The sequence below is a fragment of the Prionailurus viverrinus genome, chromosome B1, assembly GCF_022837055.1.
Source record: "Prionailurus viverrinus isolate Anna chromosome B1, UM_Priviv_1.0, whole genome shotgun sequence".
Taxonomy (NCBI): Eukaryota; Metazoa; Chordata; class Mammalia; order Carnivora; family Felidae; genus Prionailurus; species Prionailurus viverrinus.
The window spans coordinates 157957559-157967516 of record NC_062564.1 but is presented as its reverse complement, the minus strand read 5'-3'; the positions used below and the strand labels follow the sequence as shown (position 1 = coordinate 157967516).

Here is a 9958-nt window from a genome sequence, read left to right as displayed (position 1 = left end):
TCACTCACTTCTGCCTTACTCACCCAACTTATTTCTGTCATGTACAAAGGAAGATCATACCAATCTGACAAAGCTGTTGTAGTTATTAAATATTAATACCTATAAATATAAGGGCTCTGTCTGTATTGTTCATCTCCATATTCTAAGAGAATAGAAGTATGCTTGGAACTGAGTCTCAATAGGATTTATTACTAATTAATGAATATCAAAGGACTGGTACACTTAATTCCTTAAAGTAGGCAATAAGGTTGTGGTGGCTTCTAGCTCTATTCAGTGTGATTAAAGGTGAGGGGAGTAAAAACAATTTTTGTAGAAGATAGGTTACCCTGGGAAAAATTCCAGATGGCACACATTATAAAATAACAAAATCAGTAGTTCACACATTAAATTGTGCAGAATAAAAGAGGTCAATGGGATTTAGAATGGATGGAAAGGACATTATGCAAAAGGTGAGGCTTCTTAAGGTCTTTAAAGATCAACATCATTTGGAAAGAAGCAGCTATTTAATGTAATATTTTCATTGTTAACAGTAAGAGAAGTATCAAAAATGCACTGTATTCAAATTGGAAAGCTATGATAATTTTTCAATACCTTGTTAACTACGTTCACCTCAAACAACCCTCATTGACTTTTAATTCTTTAACAGGAGTGTCACCAATGAAATTGCTTTATAGGGAAATGACTGCTACCAGAAGCAAGAGTAAAAAGTTCAAATTGGTTAAAACCTCATTCTCGGGGTGCCTGGATGGCTCAATCGGGTAAGCCTCCAGCTTCAGCTCAGGTCATGATCTCATGGCTCATGGGTTTGAGCCCCACATCAGGCTACCTGCTGTCAGTACAGAGCCTGCTTGGATCCTCTGACCCCCTACCTCCCCCCACCCCTCTCTCTCTCTCTCTTTTAAAAATAAATAAATGTTGTTTTGTAAACCTCATTCTCAACAGCTTGTAGTTCTGAAAGACTGAGTTTTACTAAATGTGTCAGATTCACAGTAACTTTACTGAGTCCCTGGCAGGCTGTCACACATTAAATATGAGGAGGTACTGACTTTAGTAATAGATGCAACTGTTGTGAACTATATGAACACTGATTAGGTTGCCTGTGGGATATCTGTTTTCAGTCTTCCAAATTAGCTGTGTTTCATTCATTCCCTCAAATTCCTTCAGAACGTAAAGTTTTGGAGTGCCATCATTCTTACTAGTTTATCTTTACAAGGAATATAGAAAGGGATTTCCTTTCTGATTTATTTCCATAAATATGGAAGAAGATTTAAACCAATATTTATTAGCATGCAAGTGATTACACTCAGTTTTTAAAGAACCTTGTTTTAGTCTATTAATGCCTTCATATGAGCCTTTAACTTCTCTCATAACAAGGTAATTTAAAGTACTGAGATAAATCCTAAAATGAATTTCTAGTCAGATTTTTTTCAGGACAAGATCTTATCAGTCTCTTTCTGATATGCATTTTCAAATAATTTTAGTATTAGCTAGGCCAAATATGGGATGTAACGTGATCATTGGCAAATATTCTCTGTCTTTTCTGAGGTACTCTTATTCTTCTCAACCTAATTGTTAATTTCGGTCCTATGACTTAACTAATGAAATGTTGTAGAAAATTGTTAAGTATCAGTACTCTTTTCCTTTACCTTATCAGTTAGCAATTTTCCAGGACAGAAGTCCTTCTATTTGCCTAATTTCTGAAAGCAGTCAATGCAAAAGAGTTCCACAGCCAACTCAAGATCGTTATGGAGCATACGTAAGAAATAAACTTTCCTTGCTGTAAGTCACTGAGATCTGAGGATCTTTTATCATTGCAACATATAGTACATTATTATGACAGATTAACCCAGACTCTTCATCATGGATTTATTCATTCACATCACAACTATTTTGAATACTACACCATATTAGGCACGGTGCTATATACGGAGGTTTTTGATTTTTTTAATTTTTATTTATTTCTTTTGAGAGAGAGAGAGAGTGACAGAGTATGAGCAGGGGAGGCACAGAGAGAGGGAGACACAGAATCCGAAGCAGGCTCCAGGCTCTGAGCTATCAGCACGGTGCCTGATGTGGGGCTCGAACCCATGAGTGTGAGATCATGACCTGAGCCAAAGTCAGATGCTTAACCGACTGAGCCATTCAGGTGCCCCTAGATGCAGAGGTTCTAATGGCAAGCAAAAGCAGATTATTTTCCTGCAATTGTGGAACATAGTATGGAAGGACATTGCATCATGATGATATTTTGCCATTGCATGCTCTCTCTCTCTCTCTCTTTTTAAAAATATATTCAATATGCTGACTATCACAGAGCATAGCTCTGTCTGTCAAATTGTAGAAGTAGCAGTATCTGACCACTAAGGATAAAAGGAATTTGAAAAATGGAAGAGCAGAAAAAAGATAAGGCCGGAAGGAAGGTGGTATTTTAGTTCATACAGAAGTCCTCAGATGTTATTATATGTATCTCTGTGAGGATTGATCAAAGCAGATGAAGTTGGAGCCCTGTTTATCTTCTCTTTGTCTTCCTCCCTACAGGAAGTTTCAAATTGTGCTTTGAGTTATTTTATTTTAGAATGTACCTGAGGCTCAGCATTGAACTTCCTTACTCCTAAGTTTAGAATTAATAATATTTTCTTTTTTTTATTCTTGGAATTAATAATATTTTCTAACTCTAAAATAAATCCCTATACAGAGTTTAAATAGTGCAGTAAATTATTTTCCTGAATCTCTAAAGTATTATCACAATAAATCTCATTTTGACTGCAAATAGCTTGCTTCTAGCTTGACTCATAAATTTATATAGGTGATTTTCTATGTTATATATAATCTATATATAATATCTACAGAACTTCTCAACTTACAATGGGGTTACTTACCGATAAACTGATCTTAAGTTGAAAATATTGTAGGTCCAAACGCAGCTAATACATCGAACCTACCAAACATCATAGCTCAGCCTAGCCTAGCTTCAATGTGCTCAGAACACTTATATTAGCCTACAGTTGGGTAGAACCATCCAACACAAAGCTTATTTTATAATAAAGTGTTGAATATCTCATGTAATGCATTGACTGCTGTACTGAAAGTGAAAAGCAGAATGGTTGCATAGGTATTCAATGGTTGTCAGTGTGCGAGTGGTTTACCCTCATGATCTCCTGGCTGCCTGGGAGATGCAGTGAGCTGCCCTTGCCCCACATCACAAGAGAGTATCATGCCTCATATTGTTAGTTCTAGAAAAGATCAAAATCAAAATTGGAAGTATAGTTTCTACTGTATGAGGATCACTTTCCCACCACTGTAAAGTCAAAAAAGTATATGACAAACTATTATAAGTTGAGGATGGTCTGTATAGTCTGTATGTATATTAGAGACATATACAGGTAAACCTTGCTTTGCAAGCATAATTCATTCCAGAAACATGCCTGTAATCCAAAGCACTTGTATATCAAAGTGAATTCCCCCTAAGAAATGATGGAAACTCTGATGATTCATTCCACAACACAAAAATATTCATATAAAAATGATTATGATACTGTAATATAATAAAAATAATAAAGAAAATATAAAATATAAAGAAAAATAAAATTAACCTGCACTTATCTTTGAAAACCTTCATGGCTGGTGTGAGGGAGATAAGAGAGAGGAGGGTTACTGTGTAAGATAACTTTCACTATCACTAACGGGTGTTGACTACAGAACAGTATGAATAAACTCTTGTCATATACTGTATTTAATGTAACAGGAAATAAGGTAGCAGAGGAGAGAGTCTATATCTGCAGGCTTCCTGACCTAGAGTGAAGCAAAGCATTCCTAAGCTTCTTGTATGGAAGAGGGACTGTCCATAAGTGCTTTGAAGTGACAAAAAACACACGAGTGCCAGTTGTGGGCACCTTCCAATATTCTGAATAATCATTGATTTCTGCCAAACACCATGGCCTGAGACCGAAATCCGAGAATGGGAGATGATCACCCACAGTCCCACAGTGAGAGAGAGAGAGAGAGAGAGAGAGAGAGAGAGAAGGAGAAGAACCATTGGCTCAGTTGTGATCATGTGAAGTTCAGTGTCATGTACTACTCGTATTGCAAGACACTGCTCATTTATCAAGTTAAAATTTATTAGAAATGTTTTCTCATCTTATGGAACTCCTGCAGAACTCACAATCAAATGTTTTACTGTACTTTATTGTGTATTATATACCTATCTATAGCCCTACCTATATATCTTCTAATTGTTTTGATCTAAGTGTCCTAACAACTTTCTCTTTTCTTTTTTAAAAATGCTTATTTATTATTTTTGAGAGAAAGAGCATGAACAGTGGAGGGGCAGAGAGAGAGGGAGAGAGAGAGAGAATCCAAAGCAGACTCTGTACTCTGGGTGCAGAGCCTGATGTGGTGCTCAAGCTTACAAATCATAAGATCATGACCTGAGCTGAAATCAAGTCAGATGGTTAACTGACTGAGACAGCCAGGCGCCCCATAACAAATTTATTTCTAATTTTGTTTGTCTTAAGAATTTTTAAATCCTGACAAATGCTTACTTCTGAAAGAGGTAAAATGTGGGCTAATTTTTTTTTTCCTGTATTTTCCCAATATAGTCAGGAAGTACAAATTGGCCCTACTGAGAATCAAATCATTAGAACATAAACATTGTTTCTCACAGGATATAGTCAAGGCCATCATGCAGCAGCTAACATGACTAATCCCCTCCTTCTGAGCAATGATTGCTTTTTACCAACATCACCTCTTGCTCTGACTTAGTCCTCCTTCCTCCTCGATAAAAATTGTTACATCATCAAATCAACACATTTTTCCACTTTCTGACAATATACAACCCAGAACTGGTCCCTATTTCTCTAGTGTCCCCACAAAATTACTGAATAATGTCCAAAGTCCTGGAAGGAACCCTCCCAACTCCCCTTTCCTGAAATGCCCTCCAACTTCCCCTGGTGTGTGTTATCCCTTACTTTAGAGAGCTAAACAAAAACTATTTTTGTTTAAGTGCAGGAGTGCCCCCTTTTGATTTTTGATTGGTGGATTTCAACAATAATGATACAAGGCTCAAAGGAACTCTTTTACTTAATGGCTACACACACACACACACACACACACACAGACATTGCCCTAAGTATCAATAAGTCTGTATACAACAGGGGAAAAAATTGTATATTTTATGCAAAAAAGAAATCTTTCTGAGGAAGAACATTTTAGTACCATTCAGATTTTAAATGAATGGGAAATGCTCCTTCGTGTATGTTTCCAAATCTCCGAGGAGAATCCATTGTCTTTTGGCTGCCTTACAGGTTTGGTCACGTAAGGTGCTAAGCCATTTTAAATGATGCTGGGAATACAAGTCAGTGGGCACAGTGAGTCCCGAGATGATCAGTCATATTGCATTTACTGCTAAAACCAATATTTCCATTGTTTATTCTTGTTATTTCAACCTCATGCTTCCCTGGCAGCAACAATGAACTGAGTGGGACAGATTCTGAGAATTTTACTAGCAACAAATATATGTCAAACATTCTTCACCCAAAATATATATTCCAATGAAAAATAAATAGAATTTATACATTTTCCCCAGAAAAAATAACAATTTGTGAGCTAGTTTAGTTTCCTGGCCAGAATTCTGTGAATGCTTTCTGCTATAGTCACAACTTGAGATTTGTTACTTTAAGGATATAAAGGAAGACTATAAAAAAGATTCATAACCTCAAATTACATTAACTGTACATTAAGGGAGATGCACAAATCCCAAGAAATAATGAAATGTCAGGGTTAGAATCATCCCTTTTCAGGTTTAGTGCTCAATCTCCTATGATCTTGCATAAAATGCTATTGCTGTTCACCTTGCTATTAGGAAGTACAATTGATTTGCTTGCAATATTTATTAGTGCATTAGTCATGTACATTAGCACCAAACTGGAAACAAATAATGCTTTACTTCCCTAAGTCTGTGGCAAGCCAATGCAAGTAAAAATGTAGGTACCGATATAAATACAAGTGTGACTCACGCTCCTGAAATATCCTTCCTTTACCCAGATTTACCAGAAAAATTTAGAGGTAAACATATTCCAACCATCTCAATCTTTGATGAGTTAGAACAGTTCACATTAGTCAGGTTAATTTTTGTTCTTTCAACTTGGTGTCCTTTTGACAAATTATCAATAAGAGGTCACGAAATAAATCAAAACTGAAAGGAACAGTTTATCTGATATTAATAAACATGATAGATCCAACTCCGAGGCTTTCATTGTTGCCAAATATTTATTTCAGCTCAGGTTTTCATCCCCAATTCTGCATAGGACTTGGTTCTTGGTTTCAAAAAAGAGAGAGAAATGTATCTTCAACCAAATATTGGTAAGTCTGAAGGACTGAAGTTATTCAAAACAATTGTCTTAACCATCACCACCACCACCGCTGCTACCATGTCTGTTTCTACACCCAATTCAAGCCAACTTTAGACAGTTCACTCCATGACCGCTTATTTCAATTTCTGTCTCTGGCTACTGGCATACAGAATTTTTCCATCATAAGAACTAAAACGAGCTCTTCCCAAAGGACTTTGGATTTGCTGAATCCTTGGTCCTCATCTTTCTGAGTTTTTTTTTCTTTCCATGAGAAATCTTGCCTTGTGCAACCATACCCTATCTTCTAACCCTTCAATAATTTCCCAAGATGATTAGCCTCAGGACTGCCCATGCCTCTGCTTTATAGGGGAGACGGGAGCAAAAAATAGAAGGGTTGATGATATTAATGCATGGCATTGGTAAAATAGTTTTATAAATATTGTGTGTTTATGTATTTTGTACTAGAATCCTGTCTTTTTAATGTTCATTTTTGATTTGGCACTATGTTCGGATCACAGTATTTTTTCAAATAGTGCTGTCATTTTACTATTTGAGACTTTGTGAAATCCACACTGTCCAATCTAATAAACTGCCACCATTTATTAAGTGTGTCATGTGTGCCAGATTTTGATACGTTTCCTAAACTTCATAAAACCCTTGCAAGATAGGCATCGCTATCCCATGTGGCATATTGTATTTCTTAAAGCTAGCCAGAATCATACCTCCCTTTGGGCCTTCCTTTTGCAACTTGACTTTGTTATTCCTTATCAAACTGTCCCAACTATTCTCCACTCTTGAGTCTGGTCAGGCCCTGTATCCTCTAATAAAGAACATAGAGGAGCTGCACTGTGCCATTTCTTACACCCCTTGACTGGACTAGCAACTTCTAATTCCTGTCTCTTCCTGTCTCCTGGAAACCAGCAACCATGTAGGATTTGTGACAACCTTAAATCCACTATACTATGAAAAGCTCAAGAAACTTAAAAGGATCCTGAAGGATGAGATATTGCATGAAGAAAGAGAGGCCAAGGAGCATTAAGGTGGCAGGAGAGTCATGAAAAAGCCACCACAACCCAGTCAAATGCCAGAGCACAGGTGCCAGGTGCTGTCCAGGTGCTGTGAATCAGAGACGACAGTCCCCTCTTGCCAGGCCCAAATTCCCCTTCCATGGAATTGTGAACTTTTGAAAATGTTTTCTATTTTTATCTATAATCTTGGGAGTGTTCCTTAGGCAGAGATAGACATCTGAAACCGCACCATTTTGAAGAGAAAATGAGGGAAGGTAAGAAATTTGACCTTCTTTAGGGGAAACAAGAAATTTGCCCATGTCCACACAAGTCTAAGGTTGCTAAGCCCAGGATTTGAATCACATTCTCTGAAATATATATCCCATGGTCTTAACCACTACAAAATGCAGAACTTCAATGTATATCTAGAAATATTTTTCTAAAGAGACTCAAGTTGTAAGTAGTACTACAGAGAACATGTTACTTAAGAGAATAATCTCAGTTTATGGGCTACAACATATGTGTGTTTATAACCAAGCAGATGCTCCTAATTACAAATTTATTTTATATATTTATTGAAACAAGATGACATAGTCTCTACTTAGAGACACTTTAATTTAAAATATGTATTTTAAAGCAACAGAACTGCTTGATTTTCTTTCTTTAAAAAATAGGGGCACCTGGGTGGCTCAATTGGTTGAACATCCGACTTCGGCTCTGGTCACGATCTCGTGTTACGTGGGTTCAATCAACGTGTCGCGGTGTGATGACATCTCACACCCTGAAACCTGCTTTGGATTCTGTCTGTCTCTCTCTCTCTCTCTCTCTCTCTCTCCCTCTCTCTCTCTGTCCCTCCCCCACTCATGCTCTGTCTCTCTCAAAAATAAACATTAAAAATTTTTAAAAATATATTTATTTGTATTTTCACCAATTCACTCTAAATTTCCAAAATTTTCAGTAACATTTCAGACCAAATTTACCTAAATTGTGCTTTCCTGTAAATTATTTCTTTAGTGCTCAGCTACAAAAACAAGTCACGGGTACTTGGGTGGCTCAGTCAGCTGAGCATCACAACCTTGACTTTGGATCAGGTCATGATCCCAGGGTTGTGGCATCTAGTCCTGCATTCGGCTGCTTAAGATTGTGGAGGCTGCTTAAGATTCTCTCTCTCTTCCACTGCCCCTCTGCCCTGCTTGCCCTCTCCCTTTCTCTCAAATTAATTAATTAATTAATATTTAAAAACATTTAAAAAAAAAGAACACAAGTCAAAATAAGGAGAGGTGTTAGATAACATTTTCCAGCTGAGATTTAGGTAAATTGACAAGAAAAAAAATTCTATGAACAACTGAGGCACCTCAAACTCCAGGCTTCTTCTTTCACACATGTGTGTCTATTTCACACACATTTTTCAGGTTTGACATCTAGACCCATGTTCAAATTTCACCAACCCACTGCAGCAACTCGAGCAAAACTCTCTTGACCAAGTTTTTATCAGTCTTGACTGAAGATTTAAGGAACACAAGGCAATGCTCGTTTGCACTCAAAATTCTTGTTTGTCAAAGTTTCTTCATCTATCCTTGGACTTCTCTTTGAATTTTTAGCTCATCTAAAGCCTAGTTTTACTAAATCTCTCTGTTTTCAATCTGTCTTTCTTTTGTTTTTCCTTTTCTGTCTTTCCTTTCATGAGCACACCAAAGTAGCAAACCTTCAACTTTATTTTATTTTGTTTTATTATTTTATTTTATTTATTGTCTTTCCTTTCATGAGCACATGAAAGTAGTGATCCCTCAACTTTATTTTATTTATTTGTTTGTTTGTTTGTTTGTTTATGTATTTTAATGAATGAATTAATTTTTATTCACTTTTTTAAAAATATGGAACATGAATTTGGGTGTCATCCTTACGCAGGGGCCATGCTAATCTTTGTATCCTTCTATTTTAGTATATGTACTGCCAAAGTGTGCACTCAATTTTATTTCTTTTAATGAAACATGTTATTTATTTTTTTTTTGTTTTTCTTTTGCAATTTGAGCTCCTACCTCCACCTATTCCCAGAGGCCCTGGTATTCCACCCTAACCGATGTCATAAAAACATTTTCCTTAACAAGAAAATTCTCCCTCATGAGCAACTTTGATGCTAGCTGTGAAAACAATAATGCACTCACCATTTGTTTCATGATTCTGACCACTCTAACTCTGAAGCCTTTGGGGAAGTTACTTAACACGGTGTTAGCTTTCACGAAATAAATATTGAATAACAGCAACCTCAAAATGTTCCTGAGAAAATGAAGTGGAATAAGGAAGATTAAGTCTAATAGAATGAATGAACTTCATCAACAGTCATTTCCTTCCTGCTGATCTCCTGCAACCTTTCCTTATGCCTTTCTCCCAGCTATTAAAATCAATCTAGAGTGTTTCTTCATCTTTAAAATAAATGTTACACAGTATCAACAGAGCTTCCTGTTATTTAAAAATAACTTTTTCTTATCATCTTATTGCCTATTAGCTTCCACCCCAGTCTGTGGATATGCCTGATTTCATATATAATGTAACCTATTCTCTAGGTATAAATGCATGAAAGTAGGGAGATTTCCTTCATTCTAT

The 9958-nt window shown here is 36.5% G+C and overlaps 1 pseudogene; it reads right to left on the bottom strand.

Moving 5' to 3' along the window:
• Positions 1–9222: 9222 nt before the first annotated feature.
• Positions 9223–9318, bottom strand: LOC125165036 (uncharacterized; annotated as a pseudogene).
• Positions 9319–9958: the final 640 nt, after the last annotated feature.